This window comes from Mandrillus leucophaeus, unplaced genomic scaffold (assembly GCF_000951045.1).
Source record: "Mandrillus leucophaeus isolate KB7577 unplaced genomic scaffold, Mleu.le_1.0 Scaffold851, whole genome shotgun sequence".
In the NCBI taxonomy this organism is placed as follows: domain Eukaryota; kingdom Metazoa; phylum Chordata; class Mammalia; order Primates; family Cercopithecidae; genus Mandrillus; species Mandrillus leucophaeus.
In genome coordinates, this window is record NW_012109264.1 from 1,331,354 (window position 1) to 1,356,716 (window position 25,363).

General features: G+C 36.8%; 1 protein-coding gene across 5 annotated transcripts in view; it reads left to right on the forward strand.

Moving 5' to 3' along the window:
* The window catches only part of FAM49B (family with sequence similarity 49, member B), a 99,841-nt gene that overhangs the window by 19,844 nt on the left and 54,634 nt on the right, over positions 1-25,363 (forward strand). For 2 of the 5 annotated variants that reach the window (XM_011968628.1, XM_011968633.1), the window contains exons 2-3: positions 16,006-16,091; positions 17,265-17,303. The gene's annotated coding sequence lies outside the window, so the exon portion shown is untranslated. Of the gene's footprint in view, positions 1-16,004; positions 16,092-17,264; positions 17,304-23,514; positions 23,698-25,363 lie in introns of those variants that run through there. The other 3 variants (XM_011968632.1, XM_011968630.1, XM_011968629.1) reach the window with 3 other exon arrangements.

The window sequence follows — 25,363 nt, forward strand, 5'->3', positions numbered from 1 at the left end:
CCTCCCAAAGTGCTGGGATTACAGGTGTGAGCCACCGTGACCAGCCTTTATTTGATATTTTTTAAATGATCTTGGTGTTTTGTGATCTTTTCTGGATATTCTACTTTTATATTAATGTTCAAATTTTGTGTTTTGAAACTTAAAGTTTTCTTTTTAATATCTCAAAAAACTGATCTATACAATCTTTAATTTTTGAATATCTTTATTATCTGTATTTATATTTCAGAGTTATATTTGTAACATAAATTCTGCTTGTTTGTAGGAATGGCTTTAAATTGGGAAGGGAATTACAGTTAGTTTTCTATTTGAGACCAGAATATTCTTTATAATTCATTAACGAGTCCTCAGTTGCAAATAGCAGAACCTGACTAGGTAATTTGGATATGAAAAGAATTAATTGGGATGATGACAGGTAGGTTACAGAATTGATGGAGAGAGTGGGAATCCAGGTTCACAAAATCAGCAATAACCAGAGGCAGCTGAGCAGCAAGAAAATACTGCCCAGATTATGTTACCATAACAGTGTGGTTAGTGCACTGTGGCCACTGGTCTCTTACTGTTGCCACTGTGAACCATTTCAAGTGTCCTTGGTCTTTGGATACGAAGTCCTGGGGTGTAGATAAAGTATTTGTGATCTTCCCTGAACTCTGTACTTCTGTATCTGTCATTGCCTTCTCAACATCTTCAGATTGGTGGCTCATAAGCCTCTCAAATTTAACATGTCCAAAACTGAACTCCCTCTTCTTTTTTTAATCTTCACACCTGCTCATTTTCATCCAGGCAAGCTGTCTGATAGAAAATATTTCGTAATCAAAATTTGTCTGCTTTGTTTCCTGATAAATAGAATCAGGTTATATATACCCGACAAGGTTTATTACATAGGGTAATGATGAATACATCCCATTGCCTTACATCTTCAGGCATATAATGTCTGTCACATTTTTGGTGATACTAAATTTTATCCCTCAATTCAGATGGTGTCAACCAGCCTGGGCAACGTGCTGAAACCTTGTCTCTACAAAAAAAATACAAAAATTAGCCAAGAGTGGTGGTGTGATCCTGGGAGATTAAGGCTGCCGTGAACTGTGATCGTGCCACTGCACTCCAGTCTAGGCGAGAGAGTGAGACCTTGTAAAAGGTCTCGGTTTGGTGATACTTTCAAACCATGTGAATATCTGGTTGCCCAAAACTTATCACTGAGTAGCCTAACATAGGAGAGGACATTCAAATAATGGCTGTTAATGTATATCTGAATAATAGCTGTTAGTTATTATCAAGAAGTTAGGGAAGAAGAAAACCTTCCTGTTTTAGTTTCAGTTTTTAATAGTGTAGAGGAAAGATAAGTAAATTATTATGAATCTCAAATTCTGAAAAGCGTTAACAGTCCTTCTCCAATATGGACTGCGAAGGTGACAAATGATGGCTATATACAATTTAACTTGTTTTAAAATAGATAAGACTCATGTCTGAGTAAAAGGTACATTAGGAAGGAGACTGAAAGATGGCTAAAATAAATATTGATCTGTTCAGTGATCAGTACTTTCTCATACATCGTTTAGCATAGATCAACATTTTTCTCCATTTTTGTAGTTTTAGTACTTACAATTTTCTTCCTATTCTTGCACTTTAATATTTTTTCTGTTAATTCAAGGAAGCAAGGTCTACTTCCCAAATGACTAAAAATTGTCTCTTGTTATAAGAAATCTATCTCTGTAGATGAAATAAATTCCTAGATACTACAAATACTAAACTAAACAATAAAATCTAGAATATATAAGTGCTCCTACATTTGGTGGAAATCAAATGAAAGGGGAAAGGAGAAATTTCTAAAATGTACAGGTTTTTGTAAGGTGTTAAATTAACGAATGAGTAGGGTAGCAGAAAGTAAAACATCCAGGATGTTATGAGTTAATGGTTTCAGAATTTATCTTAAAATTGTATTTCGTTTATCTTTTCCAGTCTGAAATACCTAGGTAAAAATTACTGATGATACGGAAGTCTGTCACATAGCAGTTGAAGTACAGTTATGGCACTCATTCTGTTTGTGGGTGACTATGTTGAAAATCATTTAAACTAAGAAGTTTAAGTCTAGGAAATAAAGTCAAAATCTGAAAATACTGAATGTTTTCTACTTAATTATCTCTGTGAAACTTCTCAATGTTAGGAAAAATAGAGTTCTACTGGAGAATTATGAGCTCTTTTGAGAAATGAGCCTATCTGATATGGTATATTTATAGTTGAGTGTATTGATGTCTTGTCTGTTGAACCCATTAGATTCCATGTTGCTACTAATGAGCGCTTGGGAGAAAAGCTCATAAGACAGGGTAATGTCGTTTTTAAAAGAGGAGAAGAAAGACAAGAAAGAACCACTTCATAGGACATTTAACAGGCTGGACTTAACGTGTGTTAAAGATAAAAGGTTTACTACATAAATATATAGTCTGACCATGAAAGAGTAATTTTTAGAATAGTACATTTTTTTTTTTAAGTGTTTTCCCCTGATTTGGTTTGTAAGTTCAGACTTGATAGTCCAAATTTGGAATTATATACACTATCCAATAAGTAGAAATAACAGAAGGGCAAACAGATTAAGATTCTTACATAGATAGCAAATGGGATAGAAATTATTGAAGAAATCAGTGTGGTTTTGTATTTATTAGGACTAAAAAATCTTATCTGGTGTTCTTCTGAATTCTTGGAGTTGCCTTAGTCTCAGTTTAATAAAGCCTTTTTCTTAAGGATTTTAGTATTATTATGTTACCCCATTGTTAACAATCATAGGTAGTAATTAAAATGCTTCTTATAGGAGATTTTCCTTTTCCAGGTTAGTGTAAATGCTAACGTAAATCCTAAAATTAAGTTATTTGACTTAATTTGAAGCATATAAAAATGTCTTTGGAAGTTGTTAGTACTGGTGCTTTTTTTTTTAAGTATATAAGGCACCCAGATATCTCACTTCTCTAGCTTTCTCTGACATTCTTCTCTAGACATAATTAAATTACTCCTTCGTCTGTTTTCCCATAGCAATTTAACCACAGAACTCTAGCATAGCATTTTATTTAATTGTACTGTATTGTAGTAATTTGTTTACATGTCATCTTATAGAATATGAGCTTTATGAGGACAGGTCTTGTTTTTACACAACATTTTGTACTTTGCCATACATAGAATGTCTGTCCTATTGGGAGTCTGTAACTGATCTTTGTTGAGTTTTGAGGACATTTTAAACGTGTGACGAAGTATTTTTCATAGTCTTAAAATCCATTGTTTTATTGCTAACCAAGACATGCAGTAATATATATTACCACATATCAGATATATAGTATATCTCCAAAGTGGTTATCTATGCCTATTGTTGCAACTGAGTTTTACCAGTCCAGAAAAACTGTACCTATCTGTAGGCTGGGTGAGCACGGTGGCTCACACCCATAATCCCAGCATTTTGGAAGGCCGAAGCCAATCACTTGAGGCCAGGAGTTCAAGACAAGCTTGGCCAACATGGCAAAAACCCATGTCTTAAAAAAATAAAATAATTTAAAAACTGTGTCTGTAAAACCATGGTGGACACACCTTAGAGCATTTCATTTGAAGTCTCTTTATTTAATTTTTAATAGGAGAAATTTTATCAGTTTTCTGCTAGTGATACATTGACCTCTCCTTATCTCTCTTTTCCCCAAACAAATCATTTTAGGAGAATGACAGCCTTTTGGAACCTTAACTTTAGATGAGTTGCATTTATTCTAATGTACTTACATCATTTATCTTGTTTGTTTATTCACTCATTCAGCATCTATGCTTTGGAGACTGTGATGTGTCAGGCATTGTGCTTAGTGCAGAGCGGAGTATAATAGCAATGAACAGGCTGTGATAGCCACTTTGAGTCATGGGAAGGGGTCCAGCGTTTTGATGAGTGATATGATGTGCTGTGGGGCCTGTTGAGAAGATTTTTAACTCACACGTGGAATATACCTTTCACACTGTTGTGTTCTCTAAATTTCTATTGTAATTGTAGTCTGTAACAACACTTCATTGTTGACAGAATTATTATGAATTTGTTACTTTTTATATATGCAAGTATTATTTCCACAGGAAGTCATTAACTGCTTTCAGGATAAAGATTGTTGTTTTCTTTTTTCAACCCTTAGAAAATGTAAAAAGCATTCTTAGTGTGCAGGTAGAACAAAAAGCCATGGGATTAGGCATGATCTGTGGGTGGTTTGCAGACCCTTGCTTTAGATAGACACAGCAGTATCATCATATCTGGGGTTGGTCACTTTTCTATGTAAAGTTTCTTAATCTGGGATTGGGCAATCCTGGCTATATATTAGAAACATTGTGTGGCTTCTTAAAAAAACAAATACCATGGCGTGCCATAGACTTGGTGAATAAGAATCTGTTGTGGTAGCTCTGTGGCATGCATAGTTAAAAACTAGTTAAAAACAGGGTGGTGGTGGTCCATGGATGATTGTGGTGGGCAGCCATTATTGATAGTACATACTGGCCAGTGGTCACTCGTAACACGTGAAAATGAAGTAATACCAGGTAGATTTTCTTTCTTCCAATTTTTTTGTTATTAGATCACTGCAGTAGTAGAGTGGATTTTCTAATAGAACTAGAGCTGAAGTATTTAAAGAAATAATTAAATTTCTTAAAAAGCTGCTTTAACAATACATAAAAAAGACTTTTTTCCTTTTTTGAGATGGAGTCTCACTCTGTCACCCAGGCTGGAGTGCAGTGGTGCGATCTCAGCTCACTGCAACCTCCGCCTCCCAGGTTTAAGCGATTCCCCTGCCTCAGCCTCCTGACCTAGCTGGGATTACAGGCATGCGCCACCACACCTGGCTAATTTTTGTATTTTTAGTGGAGACGGGGTTTCACCATGTTGGTCAGGCTGTTCTCAAACTTCTGACCTTATGATCCACCCGCCTCTGCCTCCCAAAGTGCTGGGGTTAAGGCGTGAGCCACTGCGCCTGGCCAAGATATTTAAGTGAAATCTTGGAAATTTTTTTTAAAGAATTGAGTCAGCCTGAGATCTCTGTGTCCTATGCCATTACAATTACAGATATAGACTAATGGGAAGGATGATGTGTAGATATGTGATCAGATTTCTGCATTAGAAGGATTAGTCTAATAACATTATGGAGAATGAATTAGAAAAGGTTGGAGTTGGAGCAGTGAGACCCAAATAGGCTATAGTAGGAGTCCTGGCTTGAACTGCTAGTTCAGTGGTTGTGTGCATAGAGATCTTCAGGAAATAGAATGGTCGATTTTTCAGGTCCTAAGTATAGGTAAGAATAATGACTGGTGTTTTCTAACTTAGATGGATGAATGGTATCGGTATGTATTAATACATAAACCGTTTTCATATCAGTGCTTAAATCTTAAACATTTTGGTATTTCTAGAACCTTGTACAATATCTGCCACATGGTGGATATTTAATCTGTGTTGCTAATGATGGCCACAAGTAAGTGAATGTTTGTGATTTTTCCTAAGCACTAAACATGCATTCTCATTGAATCTTATTTAATGCTTGCAACAGTGCTGTAAGGTCTGTTAACTCCATTTGACAAATGAGGAAACTGATGCTTACTAGCTGTTTGATCCTGAGTTATGGTAATTGTCAGAACTAGGATTCAAACTGGTATTTGACTGGTTTCAAAGCCTCTAGACTAAAACTTTTCTACCTATATATGCTATGCTGTTTCCCTTTGTTGTAACATACTTAAGCACTGCATATTAAGTAGGGTACAGAAGACTTGAGAAACAAATTTTATCTTCCTTCAGTTATACAACTAACATCTGCAACCAATGAGTAGCAGTGTACTATTGGATGAAAATGCTTTAGAATTATAGGGATTGATGTGGGCTGGAGTCCTCGGGAAGAGCCTGTTGAAAGTAGGAATAGCTTTAAATTGGCCTTTTAAGGATAAGAACCTTTTTGGGAGGAAGAAAGGAATGCCTTTTTAGGAGGAGGAAACAGATTTCAGGACTGGAATGGGCATAGGCTGTTAGGGGGCTCTGCTCTAATAGCATGTTTATTAGGAGTAGCCTGAAATCAGAATGGGTATTCATTCCTAAGTGTGCCAGTTTGAGACTGTATCCTGAAAAGTATTAGGAGCTATTAGAAGTTTTTTTTTTTCTTCAATAGAGCAGTGATGAGATAAAATTAGTGTCTCTTACAGTGCTTGACTAATATTAGGTACTCAGGTATTTGTGTGATAGAAATAAAGTGGAGAGAGAACTACAGAAGTAGGTTAATCATTTAGGAGATTATTGCAGTAGTTAGGAGTGAGAGCATAAAAACCTGAGCTACGGAAATGACGAAGAATAAGTACGAATTTAGGAGAAATTGAAAGCAAAGGAATAGAAGCCTTTTTAGAAGAAAGTTGGATAGAATTTCATTTCAGAAGAAAGTAGAAGATTTGCATTTTATTACTGACTCTGTCCAAATTTAACCTTTCTGGGTCTCAGCTTTCCCATTTGTGAAATGGAATTGGGATAGGATATGATTTTAAATTGAAATCATAAAGCTTATTTTTAGCTTTAAAACTTTTGCCTCTATGGGCTTTTCTTTTATTGAACTATTTCAGAGATCACCTGTATACCAGATTTCAAAGTTAAAATATAAATACAAATGTAATAGGATGTCTTAAGTTCTAAAGGTCTGAAATTATGGGCTTCATACTAATAAGTTGTTAAGTGCTAATTAAATTAGGGTTCTTATAGGAAATTTTGATGCACTAAAGTTCTAAGTGTGTTTTCGTAGAAGATGAGTGAGATCATTCTTCTGGAGACTCTAGGCATTAGATCCTCTAGATTACAGAGTAAATACATACATTAGAGTAACGTGGATCTTGGAAAATGCAGTTTCTCAGGCTTGACCCACAAAATTTAGTGGGTTGTGGCAAGCCCGAGAATCCACTTTTTTGGCAGATGCAGATCATCCATGGACCATTTTTAAAAGTTTTATGAAGCATACAGTTTGTTGAGCTTCAACATAGTTAATCACCCATGAAATCATCACCACAATCAAGATAATGAACATAATCACCTTCAAAGTTTTTCCCTGACTCCTTCAAATCTGTCCACCCTACCTGCCCCTAGACCCCAGTCAACCACCTATGCCTTTTTTGTCTTTATAATATTAATTTGTATTTCCTAGAATCTTACTGTTTTATTAATTTTTTTTAGAAACAGGGCTCACTGTTGCTCAGACTTGACTCCTAAAATCTTATATATGAGGACTCATACAATATATGTTCTTTCATATCTGGCTTCTTCAACTCAGCATAGTGATTTTGAGATTTATACTTAATATTGGCTGTGTCAGTAACTTGTTTCTTTTATTGCTGAGTAGTATTCCAGCGTATGGAAATACCACAGTCTGTCCATTCATTTGCTAATGAGCATTTGGGATGCTTGCAGTTTGAGACTACAAGTAAAGTTGCTATGAACATTAGTATATGATTCTTTGTATGAGCATAATGCTTTCATTTTTCTTGGATAAATACCTTGATGGAATGACTGTTATATGGAAGGTGTATATTTAACTTTTTAAAGTGGCTTTGCACAAGTGTGTAGGAATTCATTTGCACTGTATTCTCACCAGCACTTGGTATGGTCATTTACAGTATTTTTTTTAGCCATCTGGTGTGTTTTCAGTTTGTATTTCTCTAGTGCCTGATGGTGTTGAGCATCTTTTCAAGTGCTTATTTGCAATCCATTTAACTTTGGTGAATTATCTGTTGAAATCTGTTGCCTGTCTTTAAATTCGTTTGCTTTCCTTCTTAGGTTGTAAAAGTTCTTTATACAGGCAGTTCTCATTTTGTGCTGTGGAATGTAAAAATACTTGTGCAGGCTTAAATTTTGTAAAGCAATCTTAGAAATTATGTTGTTCCATGATTTTTAGAAATTTTCGTCAAAACACACTCTCATTGTTGCAAAATGTGTAGGGAAATGGATAAAATAGTAAAACTAGTATTTACTTAGTACAGTTTAATTTAAACCTTGAGAATTAAAGTGTTTTATTTCTTTGTAAAAATCTTTTCAAGAGTGATTGGAACTGTGCCTCGTTTCTTCTTCCCTGTTATATAGTGTGGAGTGAGCATCATTTCTAGGCCTTGGACGAGTTAATAATACTTGTAAGTTTGGATCAGCTTCAAACATTTTATCCATTACACCGTGAATATCAAGAAGTATATGTAAGAATTCCTTTAATATGAAGGTTTCTTGCTGGCATGACTTCCTCTGAGACATTGTCATCCTTTTCACCATAACCACTCTCTTCTTTTATGTTGATCAGTTTACCTTCAGAAAGTTCCTCTGGCTGCATGTTTAGTCTCTCTGTTGGCAGCAGTGTCAACATTCTCACAGTCAACTCTTTCTTTTGTAACTCCATTAATATTTCATTAGAATTTTATTTCCAGCATTATCACTTTTGTTTCTTTGCTTCACTTTCATCTTCGTTGGCAAATCCTCTCCTTCAGTTACCCATTTTTAAAAAAAAGTATCTCATGGGTTTGTCACTGGGGGACAGGAAGTAACACAGCTACCTGCTCTTCAGAATGTGCATTTAGTGAATAACAGGTGTGCAGTGACCAGTGACTGACTTTAAAAGAAGTGATATGATTGGTCATGGATCAGGATATAAAAAATTGGAGAAAAGTATAAAACTATAAAGAATTCTGTATTTTCAGTATCTTCATTTCTCATTACATTTAAAAAAGACAAAAACTAGACATTTTAGAAAAAGTGTATCTATGGTTATGGTCTATACAATAGTAATAATAATATCAACTTTTTAATAGAGTCCTTATCTGTCAGGGACAGTTTTAAGTGCTAGACATATTCTTATTTAATCCTCATAATAACCCAATTAGGTGGTAGGTATTACTATTATCCCCACTAGAGAGAGAGAAACTTGTCCAAGGGTGAGCCTCACAGTTTGGCTCCAGAACCTGTGCTTTATTCATACTAGTGCTACTTAAAAGAAACACTTTGCAAACCAGCACTGGTTCATAAACTGACTGTTCACACATAGTCTGTGAAGAATTGGAATTTGCATTTTGTAAGCTTTTAAAAATTAAAAAAAAATTCTTTTTTTCCTCTAGTAATTTCTACACAAGCATTGGATCGTGGTGGCTGGAAAATACTCTAGCAATTGCTTGTCATTGAAGAATGTGCTTTGGTTTTCTTTAAAAGGATTAGCTAATGAATGCACGTGTATGTATTTTAAATGTTTCAAGAATTGCAATTAATTGAACAACTTCTAGTTCTGATTATTATGGAAAAGCTTTTACTGTAATTACAACACTGTGGGGAAAGACAAGGTTTATCTCAAGAGCTTCTGCTTATCCAGTCATGATTTTGAAAGCGGAGCAGATTCCTGAAAGTCAAGGTATTGCATTGTAGGATTCACTTTTGTGCTTTGTTTTTAAATGTATCAGTTTCTTTAACAGCAGTAGAGAACATTCTTGTTTTCTGTCACCATAAACATGACACACAGATTAGGAATTCACTGAATCATTTTACCTGAACCACTCTTTAATATGCCTTCATTAGTTCATCCTGTTGATTATCATATAGAATTGTTTGAAAAAAATGACTTACAAGAAAAGAAAGGCCCAGCCTGGGCAACCTAATAAGACTCTGTCTCTAAAATAAAAATAAAGGCAAATTTTGAAAAACCCGTCTTTGTTTTCATTCAAATGCACCTTCTCTGTTCCCAGTCCTCCCCTTCCCCCAACCTCAGAGTGCATCTCTGCATCTTTTGAGGTAATTATATGGCTTTTTTTCTTTTAATCTGTTAGTGTGGTGAAAACAGTAGGTATTCTGAACCAATCTTGCACTTCTCAGATAAGCCAAACTTGGTCATAATTTTTTAAAAAAAAATTTTGCGATTTCAGATCATTTCAGCATAGGACTAGGGGTGGAGAGAGTGGTGAAACAAGGTGAGAAGCTGGAAGGAATGGTCATTTCAGTGCTAGTGCAATTTGCAACTTCAGATAATTCTGGAGCATATATATATATATTTAGCAGGATGTATAAATTCAGCTATGTATTTGATCTTTTATAAAATTGACCCCGGGATAAATTTGGACCGTGTATACACACACACACACACACACACACACACACACACACACACACCCCTGTAAAGCTTTATTTTCCTTATTACCTCTGCTTGTATTTAACATTCCTTTAAAATTATATGTGTAAATTTTATAAGGGGTTTTGAACATATGGGGTAGATTAAATGAACACCAAAAACTCTCTCTTTCCTTTTAACTAGCATTTAATTTTACAGAGTTTGACCTTATAGAACCTCACTAACTTGTTTTCACATAACATATCTTAAACCTGTGGAATCTTTAGGTTAGCACGATTAAAGCACCTGCCATCAAAAATGCATTTTACAGTCTCTTCATGGCTGTATGTTCCAAAACTTAGCTGAGTTGAAGTATCAGAAAAGTTCCATTGTAGATGGTCAATAATCCGGGCAAAATGTTGACAGTAACCAGGAGATCCAGAAGTAAGAAGGTTCTATATAATGTCCTCAAAGCCTGGTGAGCCTCTTAATCTAGCTCTTGGCCTTTTAATTTAGCCCTTGTCTCAGGTTTTTCAATTATGCTGTTGCAGGTTTTGTTTGTTGGTTTTTGTTTTTGTTTTTGTTTGTTTTTTTGCACACAACCAGAGCTGGCTAATTTTGTATTTTTAGTAAGGACAGAGTTTCACCATATTGGTCAGGCTGATATTGAACCCCTGACCTCGTGATTCACCCACCTCGGCCTCGCAAAGTGCTGGGATTACAGGTGTAAGCCACCACGCCTGGCCGTGGGTTATTTTTTTAAAGAATCATTTTTAATTTTACAATAAAAGAAGTTAGTGGGAAAGTGGTATTTGTTTTACAAGAAATCATATTTACAGAAAGGAATATTGTAATAAATATTGAACAAGATTGTTTCCTGAAAAGTAATTTTCTCCCTCTGTTCCCTTCCTCATTTCTGTCCCTTCCCCTTCTTTTCCTAATTCCTTACCCTTTAGTCATGACCTTGGACAAACTACTTTTAAAGCCTCTGATTGCTCATCAATGAAAAGGGTTTAATTTTAACCTATTAGATTGACAGACTTCAGTGAAATATATCATGCAGTACAGTGTCTAAAACATAGGAAGTACTTAGAAAAAGGCAGCCGAGTAGAAAGGAATAATTTTAAAAGACTATGCCTCGCTTTATGCATTTATATTGAATTTCTGATCAAGGAAATTCAGATTTGATAGTTACTTCCTTGAAAATACATAAGGCCTTGATAGAAAATGGGAAGGACTAAGTTACACAATTGTGGAGAAAAAAATAGTTGGCCTCCATAAAAAAACAATGGGAGAGAGGCCGGGCAACGTGGCTCATGCGTATAATTCCAGTGCTTTTGGAGACCAAGTAGGGAGAACACCTTGAGGCCAGGAGTTCAAAGTTACAGTGAGCTGTGGTTATACGACTGCATTCCAGCCTGGGCGACAGAGCGAGACCCTGTTTCTTTTGTTTGTTTTTAGAATTAGGTTCTTGCTTTGTCGCCCATGTTGGAGTGCAGTGGCACTCATAGCTCACTGTGGCCTTGAACTCTTGGACTTAAGCCATCCTCCTGTCTCAGCCACACATGTAGTATGTTACTAGACCTGGCTGTTCATTTTATTGTTTTTATGTATATGGGTCTTGCTGTGTTGTCTCGTCTGTTCTCAAACTCCTGGTCTCAAGTGATCCTCCCACCTCAGCCTCCTGAAGTGTTGGAATTACAGGCATGAGCCACTGCACCTGGCCCTTGTCTCTTAAAAAAAAAAAAAAAAAGACACCACTTGTCAAGGATGCTGGGAAGTTGGCCAGTGCATCATTCTGATGGTAATGTTAATTAGAATGTATCTTTGGACAGCAATTTGGCACTAGGTGTAGAGACCTTGATGTATCCTAAACATTTTTAAGTTATTTCAACAAAGATTTATGTTCATAGCTAAGATAATTATTCAAGGTGTTCACATGGCCCTCTGCACAAGGGGTGCCACACCTGTGGGTATATCAGGCATGAGATAGACATGTCACATTTGAGAAGATTGTCTGGTGAATGAAGCGATTCTGGGCCTTCTGGCCACATCTTGGAGCCAGGAGTTCAAGGTTACAGCAAGTTGCCTGGTACATAAACCCATACTGGCACTTATGGCATGCCAGGACTCTGGAGAGCTCCTGTGAGGACACTCTGTCCGTGCAAGTGGTTACAGCATGGTCTTGTCCAGACTGAGCTCCAGACTCCAGGCATCCCTGAGGTGATTCCTTTCGCTTACTTGCCCACCACTCCAGTCTGACAGAAACTGATCTGGTAGTCTCATTTGAGAAATCTGGGGCAAGGGTGCCTGGCACTGGCTTAGGTATGTTTTTGTGCCTTAATGTTCAGGGATTATGTTTGTCAGTAGGCAAGAGTGTGACCCTTGCGTTCAGGGACATGTGTGTGCACAGCCAGGGTGTTTGCTTGCTGGGGTTCTTAAACCCCAACCCAGGCAGAGCTATATTGTGTAGTTGTTGAGGTTGTGTAATAAAGTAATAGTTCATAAACATTTTTATATTAGACTGGGATAACTTTTTCTAATCTCACAAAGTCTTTATGTGCTTATGGAAGTCTTGGGCATAGCATTGTTTATAAGAGCAAAAGGTTAGAAAAACCTGAATATCCAACAGTGAGAAAATGCTTGAAAAAATGTGGTATAACCATATGATGAGTTGGTATGTAAAGACTAAAAGTGGCATTTTGGCAGAGTTTTTAATCATGTGAAAATATTGCTCATGATATCAATGATTAAAAGCAGTACAAATACAAAGAAATGGTGTTAAATCATATAAAAATATACATAAAAGAAATTAGAATAAATTGTTAAAGCTTTGGTTGTGGGATTATAGGTAGTGGTGCTTGTTTCTTTCCACTTTATGTATTTTTCATAGTGAATATGTTTTACCCTTATAATAAAGGGGAAAATTAAGGTTGTAAGAAATTTTTAGACTACAAAAATCAAGTCATGTTCTGAAAACCTGGCATTACCTAGGCAACCATTACTGGCAATTTACTTTTCCCTGGAGGTAATTTTAAAAAAAGGTTTAGAGATAATGAGAAATGTTGGTATTTCAGATCTTCTGGAGCATGGATTTACAACAGAGATTAAGAATTTCTTGGCCAGGCATGGTCCAGGCTCATGCCTGTGATCCCAGCACTTCGGGAGGCTGAGACGGGAGGATTGTTTGAGGCCAGGAGTTCGAGACCAACCTGGTCAACATAGCAAGACCCCATCTCTATTTTATTTAGAAATGTTTTTTAAAAATCTTTATAAAAAAGAATTTATTGATATTGTATTAATATTTAGTATTAATATTTGCACAATATCAAGATTTATATGTATCATATATGCCTTGATATTTGTTTTTATATAGAAAATGTAGTTCTAGGTATATCAAGGTGGGAGGCTCTTAATGAACCATTGTACTTTCTTCTGATCAAACTATTTTGTGATAGTAAGCATGGTGTAGGATGACATAGAGGAAGCCTCAGGCGTTTGAGTTCTGGTGCGTGTTAGACATGGTTTTCTTAAGAGTACTATACTTGAGATTTAGTGCCAGTAGAGAGATACACATTATTGTAATTTTAATATTAAATACAAAAGGTAATGACCATGTTCAGCAAAACTAGCAGTTCCATTAATCTACACACTTTGAGTTCATTTTTGCTCTTTTACAAAGGAAAAGGATGCATCGATAACCTAATTTAAATAAGTGGAAATCTGCATTTTACAAAAAAGCATGCTCAAATAACTTAATTTAAATAATTAGAAATACAACCCAAGTCTATCTCATTTCAGAACCAGTTCTCTAAACCATTTTACTATATTTGCTTTTTATTATTAGGGAGTATACATTTTTTTCATAATTTATTGTTTTGCCTCCCTGTTACAAATTATCAAGTTATTTTTTTCTGTTGTCTTCATGTGATTTATATACACTCCCACGAACTATTTTAAGACATTTTGTTATCCTTTATCTTTAATTTTTACATGATTGATCTTTCCATTTTAAATTTCTTATAGTGCTTTATATTTTAGCATGTTATTCCTTCAAAGATAAGTAAGATTCTTTGTTCTATTTTCTGAGATTTAGTTTTGAGAAATTAAACTCGAATTCATGTGTAATGTATAGTTTGAGAAGGGTCTGCCTTAGTTTTCTGTGGAGTTATTTCAACACCATTTAGTTATTTATTTATTTTTTGAACAGAGTCTCATTCTGTCACCCAGGCTGGAGTGTAATGGCGTGATTTCAGCTCACTGCAGTCTCTGCCTCCCAGGTTCAGGCAATTCTTGTGCCTCAGCTTCCCGAGTAGCTGAGATTACAGGCATGCACCACCATGCTTAGTTGATTTTTGTATTTTTAGTACACACAGAGCTTTGCCATGTTGACCAGGCCGGTCTCAAACTCCTGACCTTAGGTGATCCACCCACCTTGGCCTCCCAAAGTCCTGGGCTTATAGGCATGAGCCACTGCACAAGGCCAGCAGTGAGATTTATGTACCATCATATGAAATACTACAAAGACATGGTTGACAGAATGGTCTGAAGTCATAACTCATGTCTTGCTGGAGGCAAGTAAATTTTAGCACTTAACTTGAAGAATCTCTAGGTTTGTAGATTTTAGGTGCCTGGATTGTCCAATTTAAATATTAGTTCATATTTACTACTTATGACCTGATACTTGATTTCTAAGGATGAATACAGTTACAAGTGTTTTATTGTGTCTTGATTTATTAATTAAAATTTTATTTTAGTAGATTAATAATTATTTATTAATTGAATTAATAATTGAATTTTCCCTCATGGTTTTATGCAAAGTAGCCCTGTTTTTTCTGCTATTGTTTATAAAAGTGGTCAGTCAAGCCACTTGTTTTGTTTATTTCTGGGTGCCTGCAGTGGGCCTTAGGGAAGGAAGTTTTATCTTTGGCAGAAAAAGCAAAAAGGTGTTTATTCATTTCACTTCTGGTAATACTGATCCAAGGTAAGCTTTTGAGGAAAACTAGAGTGGTTAGGCTTTGAACGTGACTCCTGTTTGTGAACTAACTCATAGAGAAAAGTGAAAAATTGTAATCCCAGCACTTTGGGAGCCGAGGCGGGCAGATCACGATATCAGGAGATCGAGACCATCCTGGCTAACACGGTGAAACCCCGTCTCTACTACAAATACAAAAAATTAGCCAGGAATAGTGGCAGGCGCCTATATTCCCAGCCACTTTGGAGGCTGAGACAGGAGAATGGTGTGAACCCAGGAGGCGGAGCTTACAGTGAGCTGAGATCGCGCCACTGCACTCCAGCCTGGGTGACAGAGCGAGACTCCGTCTCAAAATAAATAATTATTTAAATAAAATAATAAATTGTAGACAACGTGAAGTTCTACAGCAGAAGTCTCAAACTGATGGCTATTCCACATATAGCCCTTAGACGGTTTCATTTGGCCTATTGAGTGTGTCTGACTTATTTCATTAGTTGCTCATGTCTAAAATCTGTTTCACATGGATATTGAGCTCTGGATCACCTGTATTTTTAGCATGGCATGTTGACAACAGTGGCACCATTTAGATAAACACACCTGTTTGTTTGCCTGGTTAACACTTACCTAAGATGGCCCCAGCCAGCCAACTCCATATACATTTTTGCAACCTCTCTTCTAGTTTCTTGAATATGAAGTAGTAGTAGATCTGATAATGCTCAGGCAACAGAATCTTCCGCCTTGAGTTAGTAGGAAATAGTAGGCACAAGGATTTTAGGTAGTGAGAGTTTGGGTGGAATATGGGGTGTGCAAGAAAGTGTAGTCTTAATTAAGAAGGAACATCCAGTGAGGTAGGATGAAAAGGGATTATGGTATCATGGAAATCAAGTGTATTGACCTAGTTTCACCCACAAAGCAGAAACTGAGACTGGTGCTTTCTTACAGGTAATCATTTGCATACCTGTTAGCAAGAAACAGAAGTTGAAGGACTGGAACAAGTGAACTAGGAAAGAGGGAACGCCAATCCAAGGGTGCGTTATTGAGCTGCTCACTTTTGTGAGCACCTGGGGCTTGATCCTGAGGAAGCCCTCTGAGAAAGCAATAAAGATATGCCTTTTGCTGGGAAGAAGGTGGTATTTATTTGCTAGATCCCATCTCTCATTGGTCAAGGGTTGCCCATGGTGTTAACACCTTCAAATTTTCAGGTTTGTTTATGTCTCTGGATAACTGAAGAATTCCTGTAGACATCTATTGCAAAGCCCCAGAGCAGAAAGTGAACCACAGATAGTACAGTCGGGAGGAGGTACCTCAGCTAGAGTGAAAACATGAGGCTTTTTCCTGATAAGAGTGATCCATACCTTCTTCTCCAAGGGGTTAATGTCTTTATTTGCTTCTTATAACCTTATTTGCACAGTTATACTCATTCTGAAGATTCCATTTTACCTAAAATTGTGTGTTTGAAATAGTAAAACCAAGCCTGGCATGGTGGCTCATGCCTGTAATTCCAGCACTTTGGGAGGCCAAAGGAGGAAACTCACTTGAGCACCAGGAATTGGAGATCATCCTGGACAAAATAGCGAGACCCTCTCTCTACAGAAATAAATGAATGAATGAATGAATGAATGAATGAATGAATGAAGGAAGTAATAAAACCAATCCTAGAGAGGGCTTTGTGGTTCACTTGAATTTTGCCAGATGTGTCGCTGGCAAATAATAGGTTATTGTCATGGAATAAGGATTTTAGTACCTTGAGTAAACCTGATTATTAATACATTGAAACTGAATGAACTTAAACTGTGATAAGAATATATAAATATGCCTCTTTTGATAGTTGTAGGCCCCTGCTCTGAGACTAAAGAGGAATTACTAACTTTCCTTTTCTTACCCTTTGCTTCATAAACTATGATGAGATTTGTGTACTTGTCTTTGTACACTTTGTACTCTCTGAGTATATTGACAGTGACAACTGGGTTGTCTTAACCTATTGTTGTTTTCAGGGCTTAATATGATGCCTTACTCTAAATAGGTCCTCCATAAGTGGTGGTTGAGTTAATCCAAGGAAGTAAATAACTATATGTGTGTATGTATAAAATGTGCATGTGCATGATGGCATTTGTGAACTTCAAAGTTAACTGTAATAAAAACTTGTTTTAAAATATAATAATATTTTAGACTGTCTTCCTTTTTTTTCTTTCTTTAAACAGATAGAAGGACAAGGACAGAATCACCAGCACTGGCTGAAGGTAAATATGTCTTTGGGGGAAATGATTATTCAAATGTATGATTTCAATAAAAGCTTATATTAACTACATATAATTTAAGGGAAATGTTCTATACACAATATTGAGGTACTAAAAATGTTGTTAGGAAATATCGATTGGTTAGTTTTTGACTTAGAGTAGGACCTGGTGGGGAAAATGTAAATTAATTAGAACTTTTTTTTAACAGCTTTCTTTCAGTAGGAGAGGTATGTGTTTTCCTTTGAATTAAGTCATTTTAGCTATCACCAGTATAGTTGATCAAGAAAGTTCTAAGCCATAATTTTAGTAGTTTAAAGTATATGTATGTACATATATTTTTTTTTTCATTGAAAACAGAAGGGAAGACACTTTACACATAATCTTAAGAATTCTATCCATTATTAGTTTTGGTCCTTTTTTAAAAAAAATTTTTTAAGAAGCAAAGAATCGTTACCATAGAAGGTAGTTGCTGTTAAAGGGTCCTGAGTACTTAAACATGTGTAATTCTGCAATTGTTTTAATTATAACAAGTTATTAAGTATTCAAAACGTAATTTTTTTTTACAGACAGAGTTTGTGTTCTTAAGTGAAAATGACTGGCTTAAAATCCCTTTCCATGTTCTTCTTAGTTATAAACAGAGTATATTTTTTCAAAACTAGCTCATCAGGCCAGTCGTGGTGGCTCACCTGAGCCTGGGGTGTCCAGGTTGCAGTGAGCCATGATTGCATCACTGCACTGTAACCTGGGCAACAGAGCCAGACCCTGTCTCAAAAAACAAAAACAAAGGTGGGCATGGTGGCTCAAGCCCGTAATCCCAGCACTTTGGGAGACCAAGGTGGATGGATTACCTACCTGAGGTCAGGAGTTAAGAGACCAGCCTGGCCCACAGCCTGGGCAACAGAGTGAGACTCTGTGTCAGAAAACAAAAACAATAAAAACAAAAACAAAAATCCAGCCCATCATTTTGTTAGAGCTGGTACAACAGTTACTACTATGACAGTCCTTCAGAATTGTTATCACCTTGCTTACTCTGTATTTTACAGATCAGAGGTTCTTAATGAGTATTTTTTGTGCCAAGGACCTCTTTGACAATCTTATGAAGCCTATGAATCCTGCCTCAGAATAATGATTCTAATAATGATTCATGATTGTATGAAGTAAACTACATAGGATTAAGAAGGAAACATTACATTGAAAAGCCATTAACAAATAGTAATATGTGTGCTTCTTATATTAATATGTGTGTTTCTCATGTTAGAGAACAAGCATTAGGAGTAAATATGCTGCATATCATTTTAAGTAGATGTTGTATGCAAAAATTGTAATATGAAAATACCCATGGTTTCTCTTAATGACAAATTCATAGGTTTTCTAATACTACTGTGGTTTGTTACTTACATTCTTGATCGAAGGAATTGTTAATTTTTGTATAGAGTTTAGTGAAAAGGTTCCCATCGATATTCACAGATCCCTGAATTCTCTATGGACCCCCATATTAAGAACCTCAGTTAGTGAAAATTCAGCTAGACCTTTCTGCATCATACTTCAGTAAGTGTAGTTTTTCATGTTCTATATAACTAATCTTAAAGAAGTAGTCACAGGCTGGGCACGGTGGCTCATGCCTGTAATCCTAGCACTTTGGGAGGCCAAGGCAGGTGGATTGAGGTCAGGAGTTTGAGACCAGTCTGGCCAACATGGTGAAACCCTGTGTCTACTCAAAATACAAAAATCAGCCAGGTATGGTAGCACCTGCCTGTTATCCCTGCTACTCAGGAGGCTGAGGCACGAGAATCACTTGAACCGAGAAGGTTTCAGTGAGTGAAGATCTCACCACTGACTCCAGCCTAGGTGACAGAGCTAGACTCTGTCTCTCAAAAAAAAAAAAAAAAAAAAGTATCCTAATGGTGTAGGCTAGAAGTTTGTGAAATAGCTTTGAAGAAGCTTCTATTTGCTGGTCCATAATAACAGAAACAACAAATTTTGTGGAGAAAGGGAGTAGAAAATAAATGTTGAGCCTTGGCGAGTGCCTGCCTTCAAAGAACATGAAGTAAATATGTAAAAAACAAATATCAGGGCTGGGCGCGTGGTGGCACATGCCTGTAATTCCAGCACTTTGGGAGGCCAAGGTGGGTGGATCACTAGAGGCCAGGAGTTCGAGACTAGCCTGGCCCATATGGTGAAATCCCATCTCTACTAAAAATACAAAAATTAGCCAGGCATGGTTGTGCGCACCTGTAATCCCAGCTACCCAGGAGGCTGAAGCACAAGAACCACTTGAGCCCGGGAGGCAGAGGTTGCCATGAGCTTAGATCATGCCACTGCACTCCAGCCCAGGTGATAGAGTGGGACCTTGTCTCAAAAAAACCATCTTCCCAAAGCCCAAATATCAGTATGAGACACCAAAATTTTAAGAAGAGAAATGCCATCATTGCCATAGGAAGGATACAAATAATAGTGCTCTGATAATTGTGTTCTGAAAACAAGAAAAAGGTAGAGACCTACAGAAAGTCACCAACTGTTTTGCAGTTCCATCAGTAGTATAAGCTGTATGGTGGTAAGTGTCAGCCTGATCTAGAAAGAGGCTGGAATGATGTCCCTGAATCCCAGTGTTTGCCCAGCAGCTGACAGCTGACTACAAATTGAATGGCAGGTCTGTTGAAGTTTGATTAATGGCAACAACAGCATTAACAATCATTTTAAAGGGGACATAGTGGGGAACCTGATTTTCGTTTTTGTTTTCCTTCATTGTGGTGGTACTTGATTCTTTTGATGTGATCTGGCCCTGATGCCGTGTTTTAAAGAGATTCTCAAAAGCTGCACTGCCAGAGTCAGTGGATTAAGCCCCACATTTTTACTCATTTGCTGCTTTGTCCAAGTCAACAAGTTTCTCTAGTCTTTATTTCCCTTCTTTCATAAAATTAGGGAGTTTAGGTCATTCAAGTCATTTCACAAACCCTTTAGTCTGGGCTCAGATTTTCTATCCTTTGTCATCCCCTTTCTCCATTTCTTTTCTCCGTTTTTTCTCCCAGCAACTTTAGACATGTGGTAGTGAAAGTCTTCAGAATCAAAATGGAGTTACTAATGTTAAGGAAACCCAGGGAAGCTGTGTACAGAGCCAGGGAAGGCTGTGAAGAGTGTTCTCACACTCATATGCCTGATAATGAAAGAGACTACAAAAACCATATCCTTACACAAAGGCCATCACCACCTTACACAAAATAATACTTCTGCAAGGACATCTGCCCAGCATCTGCCTGTTCAACCTCCAACTAGTGTCACCCTTGTTATCGATCTTTGTAGCTAAGGATATTTATTTCAAAACTATTATATAACCCTTGTTTTTCCTTTGAAACCTTTGTCTTCCTTTACCTCCCTAAATATGTATGGCATAGTTTACTATGTCATGCATATTCCTATTGCAATGCTCTGTTCTGAAATAAACTTTTCTTTGTTTTACTCTCTTTCTGTTATTTAGGTTGACAGTAAAAATTCAAAGTGGTTTAGTGATTTGGACTTTGATTTATATAAACATTTCCTTTTTATGTGCTTTGTGAAACTAAAAGCTATAATAATTAATGGCATACTTAATTCAAAAAATTTGCATAAGCACATATTGTATTTGGTCCTAATAATGACCTCAACATTTCATTTACAATTAGCTTATTCCACAGTATTAAGAAAACATAGGTTTCTTCCTATTTTGTATAAATCAGCCTTTAGAATAAAATGAACCAGCTTTTACAAAGTTATTTACAAAGGTATCTGGCCTTGTCATTTGTCATTTGAAAATAATTATGGGACCTGCTTTTTAAATTTACCGAGTGGGATCTCTTTCTGCTGTAAAATTTTACTTCTTTCTGAAGTAAAATTGTATTTTAAAAAAATGATATAATGAAAGGCCAGTCACAGTTGTTCATGCCTGTAATCCCAGCACTTTGGAGGCAGAGGTGGATAGATCGATCACCTGAGGTGTCAGGAGTTCGAGATCAGCCTGGTCAACATGGCAAAACTTGGTCTCTATTAAAAATACAAAAATTAGCCAGGCGTGGTGGCACATGCCTGTAATCGCAGCTACTCAGGAGGCTGAGGCACGAGAATCACTTGATTTGGGAGGCAGAGGTTGCAGTGAGCCAAGATCGTGCCACTGCACTCCAGCCTGGGGGACAGAGTGAGACTCCAAAAAAAAAAAAAGGCAAAGCAAAAATGTATATATTCAGTTATATTTACCACCTCCTTGGCAACATCAGAATGTAAATGAATGACCTCTGCTGGACTCTTTTTAGCACTGTAAGAGATACTGATTTATTAATGTAGAAAATTATTCAAGTACATATCTTTAAAATTCTATTACTAAGAGAAGAAAAATATGTTTTTGTATTCTGTTTGGTTATGATAAGCCTGGAGGAGATACATTTAAGGTAATGATTTTAATTTTAGTCCCGTTAAATTAAGTTGAAGAACCAGGAAAACATTTGTGCCCTTCCGTAATTTCACTTGCATTCAATTCTGTTAGTGTACAAGGCTAGAACAGAAAGACCTGACAAACTGTAGAAAACTATTTAAGAACATTTCTTAACATCTTCTTCTTTTCCTGATAAGCATACTTTTTTCTTTTTAAAATTTATTTTACTTTTAGCTTCTGTGTCCAACTATCCATAACATACTTACTGCTTTTCTTAAAAAAGTTTTTTTCCAGTGAAATTTTTTTTTCTAACTTAGAAGTTTTAGTACTAATTTCTTTTAGGAACACTTGAAATTTTTCTTAATTGTTTTTGGATGAATTGTATGTGCCACAGTAAGCGTTCATTTATTGACCTAACATTAGCACTAACGTCATGCAAAGCCCTCTGCGGGGGGTACTTTGGAAACAGAAGTTAAGATCACACTCAGGGAAAAAAGTTTCCACTGCCCTTGGTTCTTTAGCCTATAATGTTTAACAAGGTATTTGTGATGAGTATTCCCTTAAAAAAAAAAAAAAAAACTTAAAAAAAAGTTTTAGATGGGGGCCAGGCACAGTGGCTCATGCCTGTAATTCCAGCACCTCGGGAGGCCGAGGCGGGTGGATCACCTGGTAAGGAGCTCAAGACCAGCCTGGTCAATATAGAGAAAACACATCTCTACTAAAAATTCAAAAATCACCTGGGCGTGGTGGCAAATGCCTATAATTCCAGCTGCTTGGGAGGCTGAGGCAGGAGAATCACTTGAACCCAGGAGGCAGACGTTGCAGTGAGCCAAGATTGTGCCACTGCATTCCAGCCTGGGCGACAAGAGCGAAACTCTGTCTCAAAAACTACAAATTTAGATGGAGTTTCGCTATGTTGCCCAGGCTGATCTTGAACTCCTGGGCTCAAGCAATCCTCACCCACCTTAGCCTCCCAAAGTGCTGGGAGTATAGGCATTAGCCACCCACCATGCCTGTCCCTACCTAGAAAATCACTTCTGAACTCTACTTAGAGGCTAAATTCTTGGTTGACATTACTGGATAGGAGATGTCTTGTTTGTAACTTTGCAAATGTGAACATACATGATATGATGGGTAACTTTTCTTTTGACCTCATTTGTCTGTTGTTTTAAGATACTTCATATATTTAATGGTTTGTTAAATAGCACAGGGATTGTGTTCAGTTTATTTCTAGGAGGCCAAAGAGAATTTAAACCAAGGAGGAGAAGTTAACAAATGGGTGAATTTCAGTTTAATACAAGGATTGTATGATTTTCGAGGGTAGAATTCATGTCTTAATTGTGCTTATTCAGTCATTGGCTTAAGTTTCTACAAATTTTTCTAAAAATTGACCAAAGTCTAAAATTTAAGTCATGCAGAGTATTTAAGCAATGGTGAGATGACTACTTCGTGTGGATATGTTGTAGAATAGATTCATACTAAGGTTAAATAGTCAAGGGTGAGTCTTCCATTTGACTGTGAACTGTCCCTTCCTGGTCTGAGATTCTCTTGTTTATTGGGAATGGGATATAAAGCCATTCTGCCTGTTGTCTTTCGCTCTTCACAGTGGCTGTAGTGTTGAGAAGGGCCCCTAGTCAATCCCAGAAATTAAGGGATACTTAACTTCAGAGAATACCTTCTTTTAACTCAAATTATGAGAGAAAGCAGAATAATTTTTAAGAATCTCTAATCTATTTCAGTCATAGTGAGGTGACTAGGAATGACACTTTACTTCTATATGCCAAATTCTGGCAGATTTCCTTTCGATTGTAGGCCTCCTGTTTCCTTCACTTTCTCCTTTTCCTGTGAAATCTCCGAGGAGAAGAAAGAATGATGGACAGTTTATCCTTTCACTGCCACAGGGCCTGTTTCCTTGGCAGTCGGTCCTTAAGTTCCTTGCTCTTTTGCTGCTGTTTGGTGACTGAAAGAGGCACCAGAGACTCTCACTCTGGGGAGGTGGGTGGCATGTTTATAAGTAATGGATGAGAATGTCTCTGTAGCCCTTAGTTATTCTCTGTGCAAAAACAGAAAACTAAAATTGCTGCTTCTGAAGATGACTGTTGGTCATCAAGATTTTTAAGGATTTGTGCTCACATTGTGATAATGCATAAGAACATGAGAAACACCATTGGAGATTAGTTCAGAGGTGGTAAAGAGTATTGTGGGAAAATATCATTGCTGCCTAGGCTAGCTTTAATGTTTTAGCAATAAACCTTTGCCTGTTAACCTTGTCCTTGATTTTCTTGATGTTTATAGAGCTTATATTTGAATTATCCCTTCGTAGGTAAGACCAAGGGATTATAAACTTACTCCCTAATTTATTAAGTTACACTTTGTTTCATTTGACCTAAACCTACTCTATGGGATGCCCTTAGTTTACGTAATTTCTTTTTGGATAAATAAGCTGCTTTTTACTTGAATTGTTCGTTATTCATTAATTTGACAAATATATATTGAATACCGGCTGTGTGATGGAATGTCTGTTAGAGGCTAGAGTTTAAAAAATGAAACAGATGTAGACTTCTTAAATGTTTGGAAGAACTTTCCTATAAAACTCATTGAATAACTGACACATTGTATTGTTTATAAATGGTCCCAAATAATAGAAAAAGTCTATGTATAAAAATAGGCTTGACAGCAAAACCAGACGGGAACAGAGAAGAAAACTACCAGTCAGTCTTACAAAATAATCCAAGGTGAAATGTTAGCAAAACCAAATCTAGGAATATATTTTTTTAAATGACCAAATAAACCAGGCACAGTGGCTCACGCCTGTAATTGTAGCACCTTGAGAGGCTGAGGTAGGAGGTTTGCTTGAGCCTAGGAGTTCAAGACCAGCCTGGGCAACAGAGCAAGACCCTGTTTCAAATTTATTTATTCACCCTCATTCGTTTATTCATAAATAAATAACCAACCAAGTAGACTTGATCTCAGGAATGCAAGAATGGTTTAGCAATAGAAAATGAATTTATGTAATCTGTCATATTCATAGATTAAATGACAAAATGATTGAAATTATAGAGATGGCAATTATATATTTAATGCAAAATCAAAATCCCATCAGAATTTTTTGTAGAATTTGACAATCACATGAGTGAATAAAAGGGCAAGAATAAGGCAATTTTGAAGAATTTTTGTTTAAACAGTATGCACAGACCATGAAGGTGAAAAACTGGACTGTTACGAAAAACACCATAAAGAAAGTTAAGATATGTTAGAGCCTAGGAGAAAGTATCTGCCTTGTATATAAGCATTAAAAGATTGATATCCAAGATTTCTAAAGCTGCCAGATGTGATGGCTCATGCCTGTAATGCCAACACTTTAGGAGGCCAGGGTGGGGGAGGATTGCTTAAGGCCATGAATTTGAGACCAGCCTGGGCAACACAATGAGATCCTGTCTCCACGAAAAAAACAAACAGCAACAATATTCCCCCCACGCCCCTCCCCCACACACAAATTAGCCGAGTGTAATGACATGGGTGTGTAGTCCCAGCCACTCAGGAGGCAGAGGTGGGAGGATGGATTGAGCCAGGGTGGTCGAGATCGCAGTGAGCCATGAGCACACCACCATGCTCCGGCCTGGGCGACAAAGCAAGACCCTATCTCAAAATAATAATAATA